The sequence below is a fragment of the Heterocephalus glaber genome, unplaced genomic scaffold (assembly GCF_053883595.1).
Source record: "Heterocephalus glaber isolate CG9 unplaced genomic scaffold, H.glaber_assembly_v1.0 deba00001497, whole genome shotgun sequence".
Lineage (NCBI taxonomy): Eukaryota > Metazoa > Chordata > Mammalia > Rodentia > Bathyergidae > Heterocephalus > Heterocephalus glaber.
The window spans coordinates 55,760,804-55,784,870 of NW_028258320.1; the positions used below are offsets into that span (position 1 = coordinate 55,760,804).

The 24,067-nt window shown below is 39.5% G+C and overlaps 1 pseudogene; it reads right to left on the reverse strand.

The window, feature by feature from the left end:
* Positions 1-2,489: 2,489 nt before the first annotated feature.
* LOC101700348 (condensin complex subunit 3-like) lies at positions 2,490-7,946 on the reverse strand (annotated as a pseudogene).
* Between the last annotated feature and the right edge of the window lie 16,121 nt (positions 7,947-24,067).

A 24,067-nucleotide genomic window follows, 5' to 3' on the forward strand; every position in this document is an offset into this window, starting at 1 on the left:
CCAGCTGAAGCCCTTGGTGGGGCAGGATTTCCTAAGGCCCTTGCTATATAATAGCCAGAAAAAAAGCCACTGGGACATTCAAATATCAAGCCAGGAGTCCAGCTCTGACTGCCCCTTGTTTATGAGGAAATAGCCCATCTTGAAGTCATGTTTTCCTCTCTTTCTAGAAATCGTATTGTCAGAATGTTGCCAAACCTCCTGATTTGGGTGTGTACCTCTTGGAACACACTCATATCCTGGGGAAGTATCCAGGAAATGTTTATTCTTTATTTCAAAATTAGCTTTTTTGAAAAAAATTATAGAAGAAAGACATGCTCATTATGAAAGAAAGCAAAGAATACAAAATATGTTAGATTGAAAGTGCCTTGTGCCCACCCTCCATGCAGCCCGTTTCCCAGTGGCTGCTGCTCCTGTCCCAGAGGTTGTCCAGGCTGCTTTCAGCTACACTCTGTGACACACACACTAGAGGAGCAGCTTTGACACAACAGCCTGTTCCTTGCTTTTCTGCCTAACATTTCTAGGGCATTATTTTCATTTCTATACATTAACTTGGCCTGCTAAAAATGAATCCTACTTCCTATTCCAGAAACCAATTTATTTAACTTGTGCTCCTTGGATAGACATTGAAGTTGTTTTTAGCTTTTTATTATCACAAACAAAAGGAAGGCAAGAAAAGGCGAATGCTTCAGAGCATGAGCTCAGATGCAAAAGAGTAAGCTTTGTCACTCACCAGTGACACAACTCATGCCCCTTGAAACAGCGTGCTCATCTGTGACATTGCAATGAAAAAGCCTATGCCATGTGGTGGCTGAGAATTAAGCATGAAGAGCATCATCAGGACTTTGTGTACAGAAAGTGTTTTCTATGTTATTTGTGTGTGTGTGTGTGTGTGTGTGTGTGTGTGTTAGTGGGAATTGAACCTAAGGCCTTTGCACCGAGCTACATCCTCATCCTCAACTCTTTTTAAATTTTGGGGGTAGATTTTTAGGTTTAAGCCAAAGGGGGACTTGAACTTGCAATTCTCCTGCCTCAGTCTCCTAAGTAGTTGGAATTACAGGCGAGCACCACTGCATTTGGCTTGGTGTTTCATGTTTTTAAAGAGATAGACTATGTTCTGTATTTTATTAGTTTGTGTTGTATCTCTGTTATACCCTTATTCCCACTTGCTTTTGGTTTATTTTGTGGTTACCATTCAACTTCCTGAGTAGGCAATTTAGTTTACTAATAAAAAATGTTTCTTCATATGCATTCTAGGACCTACTTTTCTCTAACTATTGCTTTAGTTATATCCTATAAGATTTCATGTGTTTTTATTGCTCAGTTCTAAGTATTTTTATTTTTATAATTTATAATAAATAGCAATGGTAAGTAGTAATAAATAACTAATGATCCATTGTAAGTACAATTTCATTTGACTTTTAATTTCTCACTTCTTGCCTTATGTTTGATTTCTTGTTTTCATTTTCCTCTGCTCTGTTGGTTTGTAAACATTCTGTTATTTTAAAAATTGCCTTAAAGTTTTTAACATATGTATCTCTGTACTCCTGCAGAAAAATACAAGAACTTAAACCTAGATTAGTTCTTTTTATACTGAGTGGCTGCTTTGGTTAGTACTCTTAAAAATTAATGATGTCAGGAGGCTTACTTTGGTTTTTATTTTCTTGATTATGTCTCCAAATATCACCTTTATTATGATGGCTTTGACTTGGGGTCTGAGTGCGTGTGCATGTATGTGTGTATCCATGAGCAATATTTGCAGTTTAGGGATGAATTCAGCCTATTAAAGCTTTTTGTTAAAAACACAAAAGGATTTAAAATTTTATAAACTTTCTTTTTGACATTATCACATTTTTCTCTTTAATTTGTGGATGTATGGAGTGATATTAGTAGATTTTTTTTGTGTTGAATCACCTGTATCTATCTATTCTTTATTCATGGATGCAAAACATATTTGCATCAACCATGTGCTATTCTGAGTAATAGTGACAAGAAAGGAAAATGTCTGCCTTTGCCAAACTGAGGATCTTATGTGTAAATGACGCTGAGAAATTGTGAATAAATAAGTCACTGGCCAACTCCTGGAGGTGAGTGGTATTGTGGAAGAAATACAGAGGGGATGGTAAGAGAGACTTCGGAGATTTGATGGAAACAGCAGACCTTGGGCTTAAAGTTTGTAGTCTTCTTCTACTGTAGTCTGCTTTGAGTCTTCCTCGTGAAGCTCTTTTTTTGGCATGTTTTAAACTTTTAAACTTTTGGGGGAACTTGTGAAAGATGTCTTTGATAACTAGAAGTGGTTAAATTTTAATTTACCTTAGAGTATTTTAATAGATAAATTTATTCAATTTATATGTATTATTATCTATAAGATGGTGATCAAGGTTGTATCTATTCTTTATTCTTCCTTATATAGTTTTTTTTGATACAAGCATAACTTTATTAAAGCAAAGAAATGAACATAAATTTAAAGGATTCCACCTCTATTATCTCTCCTAACTTATATCTTCATTGAGAAATTGTGCAAGGCTAAATTTACTTTTTCCTAGTGCTGCTGTTTTGGCTTGTCTTGGTAATCTCATCTTCATTTCTGATTCTGGTTCTGGAACCTCATGGTCACTTTCAGAGTCAGCCTCCGTGGTCTGACGTCTCCTGTTTGTCCTAGATGACGCAGTCACTTTTCTCCATCCTCTGTTAGTCTTTTGCTGAATGGATTTTGATCCCTGGGTTGCTTTTACATCTCTAAGAGGAGTCATATATACTTCTTTATTATTTTCATCTTCATTTTGAAAAACAGTTGCAGTCGTGCTGGCATCCTGTGCTGCTATGGACTGGTCACCAACTTCTTTATTTCCTTTTTTTAACTGAATCTTGACTTTTTCCAAAGCTCTCAGACATGTCCTGTCTTTTACTTGCTCTAGAATCTTATTCAGTCAAACCAGAAGATCTTTTGCAAGATTGCTGCTGAGTTATAAAGAACTCAAAGCTATTGTATAGACTCGAATTTCTGGTGAGCATGGACTTGTTAAGATCTCATTGCAAATTTTTATAGCCAAGTTGTCATGCACTGATAAGGTCTGATAATCTTGGGAATTCTTGGCCTGAGGATTTAATCCACTTGGTCTTGCTAGATCTACAAGCAATTCAGCAACATTTGTGATACCCACTTTAGCTAAAGGAGATGATGCAGGAGCATTGGCTAATGTTTGCAGGGTTGGAAGAAAAGCTCCTTCAAAGCACTCCTGATTCGTCCTGCTTATATAAGCAAACATGGGGAAGAGCACACCAAGGCAAGGCCGAAGTCCAACATCCTCTTCAGTCACAGGATTGTACCATAATAAAATAAGACGAGAAAGAATCCTGCTACTGTCCAAAAGCCCAGAGAACATCAGCTTGGCTAGTCCTTCTGCAGCTCCTGTCCTGAGTTCAGACACCTTAAATATTAAAATAAAACCATTAAACTTTGACAAGAAAGCACAAGGATAAATCTTCGTGTCTTGGATTTGGCAATGCATCCTTGATGTAATATTGAGAGCACAACAACAGAGTGCTGGGAGCGCTGCGCTGCAGATCACTACTCCCCGGCCTAGTGCCTCCTTCCGCAGATGAGGCCTTTCTTATATAGTTTTAAAATTGCAAAGTGTGAATTTTTGTTATTGTTTTCTGTATTTTGTTCACATAATCTGAGAAGGAGGGCACTTTTTTAACATTTGGAAGAAATAAAGTTCATTATAGTAATTCTAGTAGTCACTTTTATAACTGTAAAAATTGCTTATATTTCTATGTCTTTTTTGATCAACTCCAAGTAGTACTGATTCACCCTAGCCTGTGAAAGGTGGGGAAATACTTGGCCTTCTACTACTATCCTCCATGTCTCCAGATTGTTATAATGTAGTTATAATTTTAATACTGGTGATTTAAAAGCCCAATATGTACTTACTGCCTCATCCTCATGACTTTTTTTTCCACCTTGATTCTTTTTTATAATGGACTGTTCACCTAGCCACTGTACATTTGCCCCATCCCTAATTTCTTTGTTTCTCTATAAGGAATTTCCTTTACTTTCCCCAGGAAGGGCTCACACAGGCCATATTTGAGGGTGCACTTTCTGCTCACTCTATGTGCAATGAAATTGATTGGTATAAAATCCTGGAGTACCTTCCTCTCCCCAAAGTGTTTCTCAAAATGTAACTTTTTGGACCCTCTGCCTCAGAACCATCAAACAGTCACCCACTCCTCCTGGTGAATTGAGTCTTCCCTGTGGGCCCAGGGACTCTGCCCTCATAAGGAAGCTTCCTATGCTGCTCCTTTGGCACTAAAGTGTAAGTATGGGTACAGGCTGGGTTGTCCTTGGGGCTCCTGGCTCCAAACAGTGTGTGTGGATCTCTAGCCAACTAGAATGTTCCCTTTGTTAGTTGATTTCCTTTTTCTACTTTGTGTCCATAAGATTTTTTGAATTCTTGAAATGCAGTTACTTCCTGTGGATATATTTTGCTATTGACAGTCCTGGGTTTGGGAAGCAGGTCTTCTCTTTCCTCAGGAAAATGTTTCCATCGGATCTTTGAATGACTTTACTTTCTGTGTCTTATCTCCTGCTACTTGTAGTCTCCCTCTTTTGTTCCTTCTCTGATTCTTTTTTTTTTTTTCATTGCGTTAATGTATTGGAGCTTTTTTCATTTCCTTGCTTTGTGCCTGTCTTTCATCTACCATAATCCAAGATTTGTAGGAGCAGGTGGCTTTCTTACTTCTGATGTCCAGGATCCAAGGACTGTGTCTGCCCAGAGTCAGAAGCCAATTATTCAAAGGGTTTTAGACTGAATGAGTGAATGACTAAGTGAATGAGTGAAATGACCACACCTATGCTGGAAGCAGCTGAACCTCAACTGAAAACACTGTATCATTCTCTTCTATCTGTCACCTTCTCCTTAAGACCCTTCATTTCTCCAGCTCATGTTGTAGAATTTTCCATAGCCTTGTTCTGTATCTTCTTGAATTTTTGTCACTATGGGTTCAAATTCTTGGTGCTTTAATTTGGTCTTCACTTCTCTAAAGGTTTGTTATTATCTTAAATTTTAGCCTCTCCTGTTATTCTTTATCTTTTCTTAGAATGTTCTCCCTTTTGTCTCTGATAATTCTTCTGTAATTTTTTTTTACCATATTCCAGTTCCTTTTAAATTTACTGAGAATAGAAAGAAGCACTTGTTATAACTTTTTCCCTGCTTTTTGAAACAATTCTTCAAATGTGTGCTCCGTAGTTTTTCAAATGTATGTAACTGTGCTAGTCTTTTCCCTGATAATGTCTTAATTTTCACTTGGGTCACATCTTTTTGTGTGTGTGATATTGGGCTTTCAATCCAGGGTCTCACACATGCTAGGAAAGTGCCCTGCCACTAAGCTGTGCCCTCAGCCCTTTCTGAATTTTATTTTGAGACAGGCTCTTGCTAAATTGCCCAGGCTCCCGTGAACTTGTGATCTTTCTGCCTCAGCTTCCAGAGTATCTGGAATAATAGATGTGGTCTGCTCTGCCTTGCTGGGTCACATCTTTGTAAAACTTTTTTTTGGAGAGTATGACTTATCTGTGATTGGGACCAATTTATTTAAAAATTTATTTAAAAATGACATGAATCAGGCCAAAAAGTGTAACCAAGATGCTCTCACCTGGGTTTCATGTACATTCTGCATAATCCTCTTATATAGGAGCTGGGTTTTCTTACCTGTCACTGTTCCTTACTTTGACAGGATCTTGAAACCACTAACAAGAAAGCTCACATACTTTTCATATTGTGATTTTTGAGGTTTAATTACTTTTGGTTCCTCTCCCTCTATGGTCGATAGTGGTAAAGCTGAGTGTAGCTTCTGTCCTTTATTTCTCTCAGTTCCAGGCTCTTTTTCCAAGTATATTGTGCTTCCTATAACATCCATCACCAGCTTTGCCGTCTTCTCATTTTCTTTCTTCTCAATTTACTCAAGACTCTGTCATTTATTATGATATTTGTCCCCTGTACTGGGTTTTAAGAGAGATGCCCTGAACCTGCTGTCCACTGCAGATGTAGATGTTTGTCTCTGCCAGAGATGCCCTCTCCCTGGTGCCCATCACAGATGTAGCATTTTTTTTTCTGTTACCAATTATCTATCATTTGAAAGTTGATTATTTGCTATCAACCCTAAATTTGAAGTTTATTTCCCCACATCTAGCTTTCTCTTGTGGGTTTCTGAAAAGGAAGCCCAACTTCCTTTTATTGGGTCAACTTCAGAAAAAGTGGAGTGAAGTCCCTGTGCTGATTGGGTTAGTCAGACCCAAAGATGGAACTTTGCCTAGTTCACATGGAACTCTTTTTAGATACACTTCTCCCTGAGGGGTTCTTCTATGACTTGCTAAAATTGGAGGGAAGTTACAATGAGCACTAGTGTTTATAATGATTTGTTTTCAGTAATATTTTGATATTTCAGGATTCAGCAAATGCTGATAATTTGTAACTGCTGGAAGCAGAGAAAACCAGTAGTTAATGAATACCTACTAGGTGATTATTGCTTTACATCTGTTATCATTGAATTTAATCTTCACCATAGCTGTGTAATCTGGGTCTGATGATCTTCTAACCTCCATCAGGAACCCTGGCAGAGGATACACTCCTGCTGAGGTCTGGTTGGAAGATAGTGCTTGTCTTGACTTTCCTAGAGGTTCTGTATGCTGAGGTGGTGCCACTGCTATTTCTGTCCCTTTCTGGCAACAGCTGACCTGATATCTGCCTAAGAAAAATGAAAGGTTTTCCATCAATGTTTTAGCAACAAGATTATCCTGTGACCTTACCTATGGGCAAAGGCCAGGGGATGGCAAGGATTGAGGTGGCAATTCAAACAGGTAGTGTGCCTTCATTTGCCTATTACATAGTTGCTTAAATTGCTGGGCTGTGGAGAACACTGAGGAAGAGAAGAAGCACCTGTATGTTAAAGTTCCTCCTGGCCTTTCACATCTCCCTGTGGGTTGAATCATTAATTCTTCAGGACCGTGGACAACTCCCACAGAACCTGATTCCTGTGGCCTGTACAGCACACAGAGAAAGTGCTGCATATCCTGGTGCTCAGTATCTGTGGGTTAAATGAATTACTGAATCAGTGATATGGAGTCTGAGGGCGTTTGAATTCACAATACACCCTTTAAAGACTCATCTACTCTTTTATAATTCTGCCACCCTTAAATCTATCGTTAGAGATTCATTCCTTTTGCTTAGAACTTCTTTGTAAGTATCCACATTGATGGAGCCCAGAGAAGTAATAGCTAAACTTTACTTTGCTATCTGATTCTTATGTTAGACTTTCCCCCATGAGACTAGCTTCTGCATCCTAATCCTTACAAACTGTAGACATATTACAAGTCATGTGAAAGAAAAGTAAGTTTGCAGACAGAATTAAAGTTACTACTCAGCTGACCTTACAATAGGAAAAGTATCCTGGGTCATCCTGGTGGGTACAATGTCTTCACAAGGTCTTTAAAGGGAGAAGAGAAGGCAGAAGAGGAATCAGGGAGAAGTGATATGGGAGGATTCAGCTCTCTGTTGCAGGGATTAAAGGCCCAAGATGGGGCAATGATCCAGGGAGAGCTGGGGGGAAAGTCAAGGAAGTACTTTTGTCCTATAGTTCTGAGAAGAAGCCAGCTCTCGGTGTCAGTTCACTGTGACATACATCACACTTTTAACCTATAGAACCGTGAAATATTAGATTTGCATTGCTTTAGGCCACCATTTGTGAATTTATTACAGCAACAGCAGGAAACCAATGTGTAAGTGAAGTCACAGCTGGAAGAAGCTGGGGTTGCAGTTGGCATGCCTGTCCCTCCTTTACCATCTGGAACAAACCTTGGTGGGTGTCTTCCTGTGCTGGCCTGAGTGTGAAGGAATTGTTTTGGCTTTATCTAGGTTCCAGAAGGCTTGTCTGTTGGCCATATCAGCCATCCTGTCTATAGGAAGGGAGGACAGAAGGGGGAGCATATGAGTTTTGTGTGGTCTTGATAGGAAAACCACCAGTCCTGATTGAGTGAATGGAGAAGCAGAAACAGTTGGGCTCATCCGTGACCATTTAGTCTCCAATAAAATCACCAAAGAACTGTTTGGGTGAGTTTGACAAAGTAGCAATTGGATAAGGATTCAGAAAATTCCTCGTTTAGTCCTTCATTTGAGATTCTACTGGCATTTGAAAATGTCCTCTGAACATGGAACACACTTATTTAAATTCCTAACACAGCTGCTGAAGTGTATTAGCATTTTTGTTTTGGCTTCAAAGTTCTTTCTTGATCAGCTAATAGTGATGGCAGCTCAGTTAGAGGAAAGAGCATGAGCCTGCACACATGCATATGCATGCACACATGCAAATCTACACATATGCAGGAAGACAAGGACACACATGGGCTTTTATACATGCACACACAAATGCATGTGCGTATATATACAAAGGACATATGCATGCATATATGCTCACCCACATGCACAAATGCACTACACAGATGCATGTGCACAAGGACATATGCATGCACACATACACATTTATCCTCATACACATGCACAATACAGGCACACACCCATATACATGTGCACACATTCCTAGTTCTAACAGTTTCTCAACATTCCATTCAGCAACACTTGGTCTCAATGGATGTTCTTATCAGTAGGTTTGTCTGTGCTCTGTAATTTAGTAGACTCAAAGTGACTAATTTCAAATATTAAAAGCAAATTTGGACTTTTAAAAGTTCTCACTGTGTCTTAGTTTTCTTGTTGCTGGGACAGAATTCCTGACACACAAATTTAAAGAAGGAAAAGTTAATTTGAGCTCACAGCATGTAGAGGTTTTAATCTATAGTCATCTGGCTCCAAGGCAGGGTGGCATGGGAGAGGGACATCACACAGGAGAAATAGTTAATGGTGTGGGAGGCAGAAGGAAGCATTCAGCAAAGCAACTGTAGCAGCAAGCTTGTCTTCTTTCTGTCCCTTTATATTCCATCCCTGCTACAAGCCTATTGATTGGTGCCACCCATACCCAAGGTGGGGCTCCTATTATCCACACCCTTAATCCCAATATTACACCCATAATCCACATTCATACACTAATCCAGCCACCTTCAAAACTCCCTCCCTGTGAGTGCATGAGACTTTGGGGGGAGTGCATCTAGATAAAAGCCACAACACTGTGTGCCAGGCACAGTGCTCATTAAGTTAACTAGGTTGTCTCATTTAATTCCTAAAGTTGTTTAAAATAGGCACTGTTGCTATACCCACTTTAATAATGAGAAAATAGGCTGAGTGTAGTGAGGTTTGCAGCTTGTATGTTGCAAGTTGTCCACTGAGGTGTAAGTGACTCCAGCTTGCACTCAAAATGGTTCCATGCTTCTAATGGCAGAAAACAGGCTTGCATCCTTCCTCTGCAGTTTACTAAATGTTCAACCACAGGCAAGTTGCTGGTTTGCTGTGTCCTAGTTTCCTCATGGAAAATGGGTATGGTAATAGTACCTACCTTACAGAGTTGCTTGTGTATTAAATAAGAATAGAAGTAAAGTAACTGGGTAAGTGCCTGGCACCTCAGACATCCTCACAAACTGTTAGCTACTGTTATTACTGTAAGGCCAACTTTTTCTGTAAATTGTCATGTCAAGTGTGGACACTATCATTTCACTCAGTGACTTGAGCTGAGGGTGCCAATGAACTGTTTGTAAAAGTTGGACAAAGTTTGTTCACATCAGTTTTTGTTTCAAATAAAATAAGAAAGAAAATTAAACCAATGAATAAATGTATGTTATAAATAGCGCTTTTTCATTACTTAACATGGCCTTTATAAAGATCTCAAAAAATTCAGTGGGGCAGTAATTTCTGTATTTTTGTTAAAATTTGAGAACCTGGAGCTCAGAGAGCTAAAGGAACTTGATTAAGTTTATAAAACTACTGAGCAGGAGGGGCAGTTGTTCTGGTTGTAGATAGAATGATAACTACTTCCATCTATGCATCCATGCATCCATGCATTCATCCATCCATCCATCCATCCATCTATCTACTATCACTCAGAAGATTTTAAAAGTAAATGTGGAAATGAACATAGTTATTGAATCTTGGCTCACTGAATTCTTTCTTATAAAGTTATGATGACTTGATTAGGTTTTCTTCTCCCAGGATCGCCTTTTCTTCTTTAATTTATCTGTGACCCTGGCCAGTTCTGGATATTATTGTTGAAGTTACTCAGGGAGAATATCTATATTAATATAAAATATGAGACTTAAGTGCTTACTATTGATGGCATAAAATTAATTTTATCATGGAAAAGTTTAAAAATATTCTATTAGCCATTGTACATTGTAATACAGTTTTAAAACGTATATCTGAGTGATGATGTTTTGTCAATTGTGTCTCAGGATGTGGCTGCAGTAGAGTCCACCTTTTGAAGGTGCTGTGGTTGCATCACCCTGTACTTTGACAGCCTGGTGCAGAGTGGATGATTTGGTGTAAACAGGCAATCCCCAGATGGATGCAGGGCTACACATGGGAGTGTGCCAAGATATGAGCTATCAGTTGTGGTGAGAGGAAGCCACTGATTACAGATAACTCCCACTTCATGCTGACACCTCTTGGCCTTTGCTTGAGAAAGTCCTCATTCTATTTGAGTTTCAAGAGTTTTCCAGATGAAATCTCCAAACTGGGAGATTGTGTGCATGATTACAGCTGGTTTTCAAATTAGCATATCTTGCAGACATAGTGGCTCATTAGAACAACATGTATTTATCCCTAGAAGGCGAGCTAAGCTGACATCAGTATTCCACTTGCAGGAGAGAAGGTGGTAAGTGGAAAGCTGAAGCCAGGCTCTTGGCTCCTTCGGCCAAGTATGATTCTTTCCTCTGTTCAGCTGACCTGGCTGTGAACTCCTCTGAAGAACTAATTGAAAATATTTTGAACATTACAAAGACACACTCAAAAGACTTGATAAAAGGATTCCTGACTGTTTCCCCACCCAGATGGGAGTGCTGAGTGGATAAAGAAGATACTCTCCTGGCCTTGTGGACTTGGCCACATTGTTCATTCAGAAGGACACATCCCAGAAATGATTCCTGCAATCTGAAGTCACTTATATCATTTTGTTTAAGAATTAGTTCTCAGTGCCCAGCATTACCCAGACAAGATGGTTTAATATTTCTGAGAATGGCAAAATATGAATTGATTTTCTTGATATTTACTAATATCCAAAATAAAACCTGGAACCACCCAGATGGCAGAAATACATCTTCATGCAATGGTTCTCAAGGCAGGGTCTTCAGTCCAGCAGCTTCAGCCACATCTGAGAATTTCTTAAAAATGCAAAAATCTCATATTTTACCCCAGGCCTACTGGGTGAGAAAATTTGGTGTGGGTTGGTGTTAGCCCAGGAAGACAAGAAGAATCCCAATGTGTCCTCAAATCTGAGAACCCCTGTTAAGGGAAACCACAGGAAGCTGAGCAGCTCTCAGCCTGATTGTACGGAACTCCATTTTGTTTTTCCACTGAGGAGCTTCTTTTCAACTCTTTGCTTTCAGTAGATTAATTAGATGTATCATTACTTGTATTTTGCCTTTTAAATTTTAATCTTTTAAAATATATTTAAGCTGTTTTATATTCATTATATTCTTTTACAGACACCTTCTATTGCATTGAGATAGTTAACATTTCATTAATGGTAGGAATAATAACATTAAGAAAAAATGAATATTGAAAAGGCAATTACTAGGTTATAATAGTACAGTTGGTACTACTAGCATCTTCCTCTTTTTAAGATTTTCTGTAGAGAATATACACTGCATTATCTTTGGCATTAAAACACAATATGTGTTCTAAATGTAAGAAAACCAATGGACTTCAGTGTGCCGGGTGAGTAGGTAGATGGAAGAGATCGAATGCTGATGGGAAGTGATACTCCTATTGTTTTGCCCATTTTTGTATTAATATTTGAATTACTAATGGGACCTGAGCATAGAAAATGTAATGTGTCGCTAGCTATACAGTACTGTGGCTACCCTTCAAAACTTTTCTGGAGTTGAGACATCTAAAAGCCATGTCGAAAAGAGGATTATTAAGAATTGTGTTTATTTTCAAAGGCACACACAATAGAATTCATTCTCTGTGGCAAAGAATTATGTGAGTTCTGAAAAATCCTTGGAGTCACTTCCTACATCCCCACGCCTTGGGCTGTCCCTTTGGGTGAACCTCTTCCCCACCCTCAGCCCTGGCAACTGTCAATCTGCTCTCTCTCTAATAGTTTTGCCTGGTTCAGGACATCATAGAACTGGGGCCCCACATGCTGTGACTGTTGGGCCAGCCCTTGGGAAGCACGTGGTTGTGTATGAGTAGTTTGTTTCTTTTTGTTGCTGAGTAGCATTCCATCCAATAGGTGGACCATGGTTTGTTAGGCAACAGGCACCTGTTTCCAGTTCTTTGGAAGTTATAAATAAAGCTTCTATAAATATTCAAGTACAGAGTTTTGTGTGCAAACTAAATTTTCATTTTTTGGAGGCGGATTAGAACAGGATTTGAATTGCTGGGTCACATGGTAAGTATATGTCTAACTTTATAAGAAATCACTGCTCTATTCTACAAAGTGATCATCATTTTGCATTCCCTTCAACCATGTAGGAGAGTTCCAACAATTCACAATCTTGCCATCACTTGGTATTGTGATTTTTTAAAATTTTGGCCATCCTAACAGGTGTATTGCAGTTTTAATTTGCATTTCTCTAATTGTTAATGATATGGAATATATTTTCGAGTGTTTATATGCCTTTTGTACATCCCATCCTCTTTGATGAGGTTATCTGCTCAAGTTTTTGGTAAATTTTTTTAATTGAGCTATTGGTTTTCTTACTGTTGACTTTTGAAAGTTCTTTATATATTTGGGCTAAAAGTACTTTATCAGATGTATAATTTGGAAACATTTTCTCTAAGCTCATGACTTGTCTTTGCTCTCATTCTCTCTTTTTTTGTTGTTAAATTCTTTTATTGGTACATTTTAGGTATACAACACAATTACATTTCTCAATGGGAACTGTACCTTTACATAATGCATCTTGGTTCTTATTTTTTCCCCATTCCTAGCCCTCCCTTCACCCCCTCGACCCTTCTCTATTTACAAAGACTTTGTTTCCATTTTTTTCCATTGCTCATCATTTTTTCTTTCCTTTCTTTCCTTCCCCCTGCCCCTCCCACTACCCCTACCCCTTTGGACCTTTTCTTCCTATTTTGCATTATCGATTATTCATTCTAATCATTGGTACATTTTAGGTATACAATATAATGACATTCATGATTGGAAATTTGCACCTTTACATAGTCTCACTTGGTTCTTATTTTTCACCCTTGCCCAGCCCTCCCTTCAACCCCTCCAGTCATCCCTATTTACAAAGATTTTGTTCCTATTTTTCCATTTTCTCATATTAATCCCATTCCCTTCTATCCTTTCCCCTAGCCCTCCCACTTCCTTCCCTTTTGCCCCTTTTCTTCCTATTTCACATTACCTATTATACATTTTAGTCCTTGTTTACACTTTCAGTTTCTTTTTATTTTCCATTAACTTTATTGGTGGATTTTAGGTATAAAATACAGTTACATTCATCATTGGGACCTTGTACCATTACATGAGTCTCTTGGTTCTTATTTTTTTTCCCCTTCCCTTGCCCACCCTTCCCTATTTGCAAAGACCTTGTTTCCATTTTTTTTCTTCTCATATTTTTTTCTTTCCCTTTGTTCCCTTCCCCTACCCCTCCCAATTCCCCTGCTCTTTTAGGCCTTTTCTTCCTGTTACACAATATCAGTTATACACTTTTAAAATTACAATATTAAGATCTAGGAGACATTACCACAGATTTTACAGAATTTAAAAGGATATAGAAAGCATATTACAAAAATCTTTTTTGAAATAAATTTGACAACTTCTAAGAAGTAACTTAGAAGACAAATTAATGAAACTAACTCTAGAGGAAATATAAAATTTGAATAGCACCTATTAAAGAAAGTATATTCCTAGCTTGAACACCTACCTATATGACAACAGCAGGCTCATAAACATTTTAACTGATAAATTATGCCAAACATTTAAAGCAGAAAAAAGAAAGAACACTTCTCCCCTCATTTTAGGAAATTAATGTTGTGCTAATCCTAAAACTGGATAAATATAATAGAAGAAAAAGGTATGAACATAGATAGAAATTTGTTTAACAAAACAAATTCTTAGAAGTCAGACCTGGCAGTATGTAGAAAGCAGTTTCACTATAGGGATGGCAGTGTTGGTTCACCATTGGATGATCCACCCCCAAAAGTAATCATTTCAACAGAGGAAAGGAGAAAGCCACATGACCCTGTCACCAGCTGGAGAAAGAGCACTGGACTAAATTCTACAGCTGTTCATGGCAAAAGCCACCAGGAGACCAGAAGTAGAACAGAACCCTCTCAACAGATCAAAGACATGTACTCCATACTTCCAACAAAAACTCCTTCTATGAATGGAGATGATACAATGCTTTCTCCCTAAAGTGGGGAACAAGGGCATATATGCCCACTCTTCATCTGTCCATTAGAACCTGAAACATAGGTCCAAACCAAAATAGTCTGGCAATAAAATGACATAACTAGGATAAGATTGGCACAGCAGAAGCAAAATCTTTATATGTAGATGAAATGATCATCTACAGAGAAAACAACAAGAAATCTCTAGGAGCCCCCAGAACCTGTACCTGAATCCAGCATGACCAGAAAACACAAGGCACATACAAAAATTCAGGTCTGTGCACACTTTCTATAAATGAAGAACTGGATATTGAAACTTAAAAGTCATGCAGGAGTACAAAGGACCCAGAAAAGCCAAAAACAAAAACAAAAGCAGTGTTGGAAGACGTTTGGCACCCAATTTTAAGACTTCTTCTAAAGCTACAGTAATAAAGGCAGTGTTGGTGTAAAGAAAGACATATAGATCATTTGAATAAAACAGAGACTCTAGAAATAGAACCACACACACGTGGTCCACTGAGTTTTGAAAGACTATCCAACATCAGCATTTACAGAATATAAACTCGACTCAAGAGCCGAGGAAGAGATACTATCTTTAGCAAATGGCACTAGAATACCTGGTATCCGTATATAAAAAATTAACCTCAACCCTTTTTTTCCATACATGAAAATAACTTGAAGGGATCTATGAACCTAAATAAGAAAGCCTAAAAGTATAAAACTTTAAGTAGAAATTATAAGGGAAAATATTTATGAATTCAGGGTAGGCAAGAACTACCTAGGATACAAAAAACATGATGTATAAAAGAAAAAAACTGATAAATGAGATTCCATCAAAATTTAGAACTTTAAATGACATCATTAAAATGAAAAGTAGTCCTTAAACAGACCATATTTACAATGCATATAACCTATGAGCAGAATATATAAATAATTCTTAGAGCTCATTAAGAGACAACCCAATTAAAATGTAGACATAAGATGATAAATAGCCAGTATAGCACAAGGAATGGTGTGCAATTCTAGAATCAGAAAAATACTAATCAGTACAATAATAAGATTGAATTATACACTCATTAGGGAGATGAAGTCAAAAGTTTTAAAAGCCTTGTCATGACTTTTTCTTTTTGTTGAATTCTCCCCCCTTGCATTTAATTTGTCACACCCAATGGATTCATTCTGCTGGGTTTCCTGGGGCTGTGATCCTCATGTCTTTTCCTAGGGTATTGTCTAAAATTTTTTGGAGTGCCGATTTGGTACTCATGAAGTTCCTGAGGTGCTCTTTATCATGAAAGTGTCTTATTTCTCCATCAATTTTGAAAGATAGTTTTGTAGGGTGCATCAATCTGGGTTGGAGGCTGTTTTCCTTTAGTGCTTGAAGTACATCACTCCAAGCTCTTCTTGCCTTGAGGGTTTGCATTGAGAAGTCTGCTGTGATTCTGATGGGCTTTCCTTTGTATGTGATTTGTTTCTTTTCTCTCACTGCTTGTAGAATTTTATTCTTCTGTTGGATTTCTGGAATCCTAACTATTATATGCCTATGTGTAGATTTCTTTTGATCAAGGCTAGCTGGAGTCCTATATGCCTCACTTATCTGTATGTCAAGTTCTTTTCCCCTCCTTGGGAAGGTATCTGCCATCACTTCTGTGAATAGTTTTTTTGTGTGTCATTTGAACTCTCTCCTGTTTCTTCATTGACTCCAATCAGTCTTATGTTATTCTTCGTCTAGCAGCTGCTGGGTTGATTTCTCATGTTCCCTTACAATTTTAAAGCAATTTTTCTTTTCCTCCTCACTAATTGCAATCTTATCTTCTATATGTGAAATTCTATCCTCACATTGGTTCATTCTGCTGTGCAGACTTTCGATGGAGTTTTTAATCTCTTGGAAATCTGTTTGTATCTGTTTTATGGATTCCCTTTGATTCCTATGTTGGGATTCCATCATGTTCCTCAGATCCTCTATTTTTTAATCTGTGTCCTCTCTAGATTTATTAATCATGTCTTGCACCATGAGCAAAATCTTTGCTGTTATCTGAGTAATTATTTCTGATTTCATTTTTGCCTGATCCTCTTTTGTTGCCAGTTCAGAGAGTCCAGGTGGTCGAATATCAGATTGTTCTATCTCATTTCCCTTTGGGGTTACTGTAGGTGATCTGGAAGTCTGTTTTTGAGGCTTGTTTATGTGTTTTCTCATTTCCACGTTGGGGGGGGTGCTTCTGGAGCCCATGCGGCTCACCTCTGCCCTAGGAGCTTGGGATGGCAGCGGGGGAGCTACCTTCTGGGTGCTGGGACTGGCTCACCTTCTGGGCCCTAGGATCCTGGGATGGAGGTGGGAAGCTTCCTTCCGGGTGCTGGGACCAGCTGAGCTTCACTGCCCTAGGAGCCTGGGATGGAGGTGGGGAGCTTCCTTCTGGGTGCTGGGACTGGCTCAGCTTCTCTACCCTAGGAGCCTGGGATGGAAGCGGGGAGCTTCTTTCCGGGTGCTGGGACTGGCTCTACACTTTCAGTTTCTCACACCAGAGAAACTATTCGGTATTCATATGTGTGTGTCCTATTTAATTCACTTAAGAGTATTGCCTCAATGTGCATCCACTTAGCTATAAATGTCTCTAATTTCTCATTTTTATGGCTGAGTAGTACTCCATTTTATAAAAAAAACACATTTTCTTTATCCAGTCTCCAGTTGATGGGCATTTGGGCTGTTTCCAAGTTTTAGCTATCACAAACTGCGCTGCTGTGAACATGGGGGCACATATATCACTGTGGTATGATTCTTTGAATTCTTTGGGGAAGATCTCCAGCAGTGGAACAGTGGGGTCAAATGGGACTTCCAGTCCTAGTTCTTTCAGGTATCTCCATACTGATTTCCACAGTGCTTGCACCAGTCTACACTCCCACCAGCAGTGGAGCAGGGTTATTCTTTCCCTACAGCCTTGCCAGCATTTGTTATTGGTTGATTTCATGATAGGAGCCATTCTTTCTGGAATAAGGTGGAATCTCAGAGTTGTTTTCATTTGCATCTCTCGAATGACCAGTGATGTTGAACATTTTTTTCATGTATTTATTTGGTTTTTCTACTTCTTTGTCTGAGAAATGTCTGTTCATTTCAGATGCCCATTTTGGGATTGGGTCTTTAAATTTGGGAGGTCTGATCTTTTTAAGTTCTTTATAGATTCAAGATAGTAGACCTTTGTCTGAGGAAGAGTAGGTGAAGATTTTTTCCCACATTGTGGGTTGTCTCTTCACACTGCTGGTGGTTTCTCTTGCTGTGCAGAAGCTTTTTTATAAGAAGAGATCCCACTTATTGATTGTTTGTGCTAGTTCCTGGGTAACTGAATTTTTGTTCATAAAATCTTTTCCTCCACCGATGTCTTCAAGGTTTCTACCTAACCTCTGTTCCAACTGGTTCAGCATTTCTATTTTAATATTTAGATCTTTAATCCATTTTGATTTTAGGTTAGTGTATGATGAGAGATATAGGTCTAGTTTTAATCTTTGGCAAGTTGAAAGCCAATTTTTCCAGCACCATATATTCAAGAGGCTATCTTTCCTCCAGTGAGGGTGTTTGGCTCCTTTATCAAAGATGAGATAGCTGAGTGTGTCTGACATTGTTTCTGCATCTTCTAATCTGTTCCACTGGTCCTCAAGTCTGTTTCTTTGTCAGTGCCATGCTGCTTTTATCACAGTAGCTTTGTAGTGTAGCTGCAGGTTGGGGATTGTGATACCCCCTGTCATGTCTCTGTTACCTAGAATTGTTTTTGCTATTCTGGGTCTCTTCTTGTTCCAAATGAATTTTTGGATTGTTTTCTCAAGGTCTATGAAGTATGCTGCTGGGATCTCAATTGGAATTGCATTCAATCTATATAGCAGTTTTGGAAGTATGGCCATTTTCACTATATTAATCCTTCCTACCCAGGAGCAGGGGATGTCTGTCCATTTTCTGATGTCATCTTCAATCTCTCTTTTCAGAGTGCCATAGTTTTCAGAGAAGAGGTCTTTGATTTCTTTCGTTAGGATGATTCCTAGGTATTTCAGTTATTTGGATGCTATTGTGAAAGGAATTATTTGCCCTATTTCTCTCTCAGTGAGTCTGTCATTGGTGTAGAGGAAAGCTATTGACTTTTGTGTGTTGACCTTGTAACCAGCTACTTGACTGAATTTGGTTATTAAGTCTAGAAGACTTCTGGTGGAGTTCTTGGTCTCTTCTATATAGAGTATCATGTCATCTGCAAATAATGACAATTTGACTTCTTCATTACCTATCTTTATTCCCTTTTTGCTTTCTCTTGTCTAATTGCCGTGGCTAATATTTCCAGAAGTATATTGAACAAGAGTGGTGATAGTGGACATCCTTGTCTTGTTCCTGATTTTAGTGTGAAGGATTTCAGTTTTTGACCATTTAGTATGATATTGGCTGTTGGTTTTTCATAGATGGCTTCTATCAGTTTGACGTAGAGACCCTCTATTCCAATTTTTTTGTAGAGTTTTTATCATAAATGCATGTTGGATTTTGTCAAACGCTTTTTCTGCATCTATGGAGATAATCATATGGTTTTTGTCCTTGGCTCTATTGATATAGTGTCTTACACTGATTGATTTGCATATGTTGAACCATCCCTGCATCCCTGGGATGAATCCCACTTGATCAGGGTGTATGATCTTCTTGATGATCTTCTGCATTCTATTTGCCAGGATCTTCTTAAGGATTTTTGCATCTATGTTCATTAGTGAGATTGGCCTATAGTACTCCTTTTCGGTTGGGTCTTTCTCTGCTTTGGAGATCAAGGTGTTGCTTGCTTCCAGGAATGAATTTGGGAGTATTGCTTCCTTTTCAATTTCATTGAAGTGTTTAAACAGTAGTGACAGCAGTTCCTCTCTAAATGTCTTGTAGAATTCAGCAGTGAAGCCATCAGGGCTTGGGCTTTTCTTAGTTGATAAGTTTTTAATTACATTTTCAATTTCATTGGTTGATATTGGGTTTTTCAGAATTTTTAGGTCTTCTTCGTTCAACTTGGGTAATTCATATGTATCTAGGAATCTGTCCATTTCTTCTGTGTTGTCCATCTTATTGGCATATAGGTTCTGGAAGTAGGTATTGATGATCCTCTGGATTTCTGCTGGGTCTGTTGTAATTTCACCCTTTTCATTCCTAATTGCATGGATTTGGGCCTTTTCTTCCCCTTTTCTGATAAGGTTGGCTAAGGGTTTGTCAATTTTGTTGATTCTTTTGAAGAACCAACTCTTGGCTTCATTGATTTTTTGTATCATTCTCTGAGTCTCCATTGCATTGATTTCTCCTCTGATCTTTATAATTTCCTCCCTTGTATGAGTTTTGGGGTTGTCCTGCTCTTCTTTTTCTAGAAGCTTGAGGTTCAGCATGAGGTTGTTTAATTGGGCTCATTCTGTTTTCCTAATATGTGTATTTACTGCTATGAATTTCCCTCATAAGACTACTTTCATTGTGTCCCATAGATTCTGATATGTTGTATTGTCATTGTCATTTAATTGAAGGAACTGTCTGATTTCTTCTTTAATTTCCTTTGTGACCCATTGGTTATTCAGAAGTGTGTTGTTCAATTTCCACACGTTCATGAAATTTTTTGAGTTTCTTTTGCTATGGATCTCCAATTTCATTGCACTATGGTCTAATAATGTACAGGGGATAACTTCAATTCCTTTGCACTTACTTAAACATGTTCTATGTGTGAGTATGTGGTCTATTTTGGAGAATGACCCATGTGCAGCTGAGAAGAATGTGTATTCTGATTTTGTGGGGTGGAACACACTGTAAACACCTGTTAAGTTCATTTGTTCAAGAGTTTGATTGAGTTCTAGTATTTCATTACTTATTTTTAGTCTAGTTGATCTATCTATTTGTGACACTGGGGTGTTGAGGTCCCCCACCACAATTGTATTAGTGCATATATGACTTTCCATGTCCGTTAGTATTTGTTTTATATAGTTGGGTGCACCAGTGTTTGGTGCATAGATATTTATGATTGTCATCTCTTCCTCTTGGGTTTTTCCCTTTACAAGGATGTAGTGTCCTTCTTCGTCTCCCTTAATCAGTGTTGGTTTGAAATCTACTTGATCTGCAAAGAGGATAGCTACTCCTGCTTTTTTTCGGGTTCCTGTTGCATGGAGTATTGTTTTCCACTCTTTAACTTTCAGTCTATGAGTTTCCTTTTGAATTAAGTGTGTTTCTTGTATGCAGCATATTGTTGGATTTTGCTTCTTGACCCATTCTGCCAGTCTATTTCTTTTGATTGGTGAATTGAGACCATTAACATTGATGGTTATAACTGAAATGTATTGACTTGTCATTGCCATGACTTTTTCTTTTTGTTGGGTTCTCCCCCTTTCCATTTAATTTCTTGTTGTGCCAGATTGGTTCATTCTGCTTTGTTTCCTGGGGTTGTGATCCTCAATGTCTGTTCCTAGGATATTGTGTAAAATTCTTTGGAGTGCTGGTTTGGTATTCACGAAGTTCCTGAGGTGCTCTTTGTCATGAAAGTATCTTCTTTCTTCATCCATTTTGAAAGATAGTTTTGCAGGGTACATCAATCTGGGTTGGAGGTTGTTTTCTTTTAGGGCTTGGAATCTGTCACTCCAAGCTCTTCTTGCCTTGATGGTTTGTGTTGAGAAGTCTGCTGTCATTCTGATGGGCTTTCCTTTGTATGTGATTTGTTTCTTTTCTCTAAATGCTTGTAGAACTTTCTTTTTCTGTTGTGTTCCTAGAATCTTAACAGTTATATGCCTATGTGTAGATTTTTTTTTGATCAAGGCTATTTGGAGTCCTATATGTCTCACTTATCTGTATGTCAAATTGTTTTCCCCTGCTTGGGAAGTTTTCTGCCATTACTTCTGTGAAGAGTTTTTTTTTATGTCATCTGCACTCTCTCCTGTTTCTTCATTGAGCCCAATCAGTCTTATGTTATTTTTCTTTGCATCATCTAGCAGCTGCTGGATTGATTTCTCATGTTCCCTTATAGTTTTAAAGCAATTTTTCTTTTCCTGGTCATTAATTGCAATCTTATCTTCTATATTTGAAATTCTATCCTCACATTGGCTCATTCTGCTGTGTAGACTTTCAGTGGAGTTTTTCATCTCCTGGAAATCTATTTGCATCTGTTTTATGTATTCCATTTGTTTCCTATGTTGGGATTCTGTCATGTTCCTGAGCTCCTCTTTAGATTTATTAATCATGTCTTGTACTAGGAGCACAATTTCTCCTGTTATCTGAGAAATTATTTCTGATTTCATTTTGTCTAGATCCCCTTTTGTTGACAGTTCATTGGGTCCAGGTGGTTGAGTATCAGAGAGTTCCATCTCATTTCCCTTTCGGGTTGCTGCAGGTGATCTGGAAGTCTGGTTTTGAGACTTATTTATGTGTTTTCTCATTTTGACGGGGGGAGGGGTGTGGGGTGCTGTTGGTACCCATGCGGATCACCTCCTCTGACCTGAGAGAGGTGGGTCAGGGGCTGGGATGGGCGGTAGGGATGGTGGCCCAGAAGCCCCTTCCTCTGGGCTGGGAGCCAAGGGACAGAAGGCACCCCAAAGCCCTTTCCTCTGGGCTGGGAGCAGCGGGAGGTATGGTGGCTGGGAAGCCCCTTCCTCTGGACCAGGAGTAGTGGGACAGCAGCTCAGAAGCCCCTACCTCTGGGCCAGGAGTGGCAGGATGGATGGCAGCCTGGAAGACCCTGCCCCTGGGCTGGGAGCGGTGGGACAGAAGCTGCTCTCATTCTCTTAAAAGTAGAAAGTGAAATGACTTCACAGTGAATTATTTGAAGTCCTTTCATGTTCTTTGTGGAAATGAAGACTCAAATGAGATCAAACAGAACTGGCTTTGGCAAGAGGATCAGGTACCACCACTCACATTTGGCAGAGACTCAAAGGCAAGGAGAGGAGTGGCTGGGACATGCCGTGGGAAAAGGAAAGGCTTCAAGCATGCTCTGATTGGAAGTTGTGGGAAGCTAGGTGTGGCTGACTGAGGGCATAGCATCTTAGATGATTGGACAGAGGAGCTTAGCTGGCTTTTTCCATAGGTCCTGAGTTGGAAGCTGGTGGGAGCTGAGGAGCGGCAAAAATGAAGGAAGGTGACAATTACTGACCAAGTCCTGACACTATGGGATGTTTGCTGCAGAGGCTGTGGGTCAGTTGTGCGGTCACACATGAGATAACCACTGGGTGGATATCCAGTCTCTCATTTTATTTATGGGAAGCAGTACATGTTCTACTTCCAGTTACTGAATAAGCATCAAGAGTCTTGCATAGGTGCCAGATGGGGAAATGACTGAGAAACATTTCAGGCAGGGCTGGGCTGGGCTGGGCTAGGCACACTTTTCTAGGGAATGTTTGGGACTGGGTATAGGGGACAAGGCCCAGAGAGGCCCCTGTCCCTGCCAAAACCTCAGTCGCAGAGCATCTGTTGCCAGATCCGGTGAAAGCTGGCCCTGTGGGTCACCTCCTGGGATTGAATGTGCTAGCAGGCCTGGGCTAGTATCCCCTGTAGAGAAGCCCCTGTGTTTGCCATATGGGGTCTGTGGGAGCAGTTTGTTTTTCTTCCCTAAGTTCCAACCTGAGTAGGGAAAAAGTGATTGTATCTTTTGACCTTGCTTCTGTATAGCAGCTATAACTCTGTATGGATACCTTGAGCTCTTGCTTTGCCCTGGTTCCAGGGTGGGAGAGCAACCAACTGGAGTCTTAACGGAGCCCAGAATTGGTAGTCTGTAGAGGTCAGGGGACAAAGACGGTACCACACAACATGGCCACAAGTACCCAGTGCCTCGTGTGTTCCAGGTCCTTGTTTCTAACCAGGAAAGCATCCTATATCAGCCAGATCCTCTGTCACCTTTGTCCACTGGGCTGTAACTATAGCTTCTCAGTGTTTGGCTAAGGGCAGCTGATTCTGGCAGCTGGCAATCAGTGTTGCAGAGGTGGCTGCCTTTGTGCCTGAGAAATGGCATCCTTCAATGGCAGAGACTTGTGTCAGAATGGATATGCATGGATGGAGGCCACCTGCCCACCAGCCAGAAGGCCACCAGCTGTGACACTGGGGCCTGTCATGGGCTCTGGGACCAACCAGAAGGTCCTGTCCAATGCCTTTTCCTTTTTCTGTCCTTTCTGGGGTCATATAGCCACCCTTACCCTTCCTCTGCATAACACTTTTCCTCTATATAGCACTTAACTCTGCAAAAGACTTTGATACCCTCCAAAATGTAAATTCATTTGGGATGATTACACTAAACTGTTTATACCACAGGATGAATAACCACCAGCTCTTCCCCAGGGCAGTTGATTTTGTTTGGTTTAGTTTGTTTTTTTCAGACAAGGTCTCACTATGTTGCCTGGGCTGGCCTCAAATTCTTTGGTTCAAGCAATCCTCTGGTCACACCCTTATTCCTGGCTCCTGGGGCAGGTTTTGGTACATAAACTTCGGAGGAAAGAGGGTGGCTATGGGATGTGGGAAGAACCAGTAAGGCTTGAGACCTCTTGGCCTCATGTGCTGGTCAGCTCCGTAGTGGAACAATCACCCAGAAAGGGACGAGCAAGAGGATTTTCTAGACACT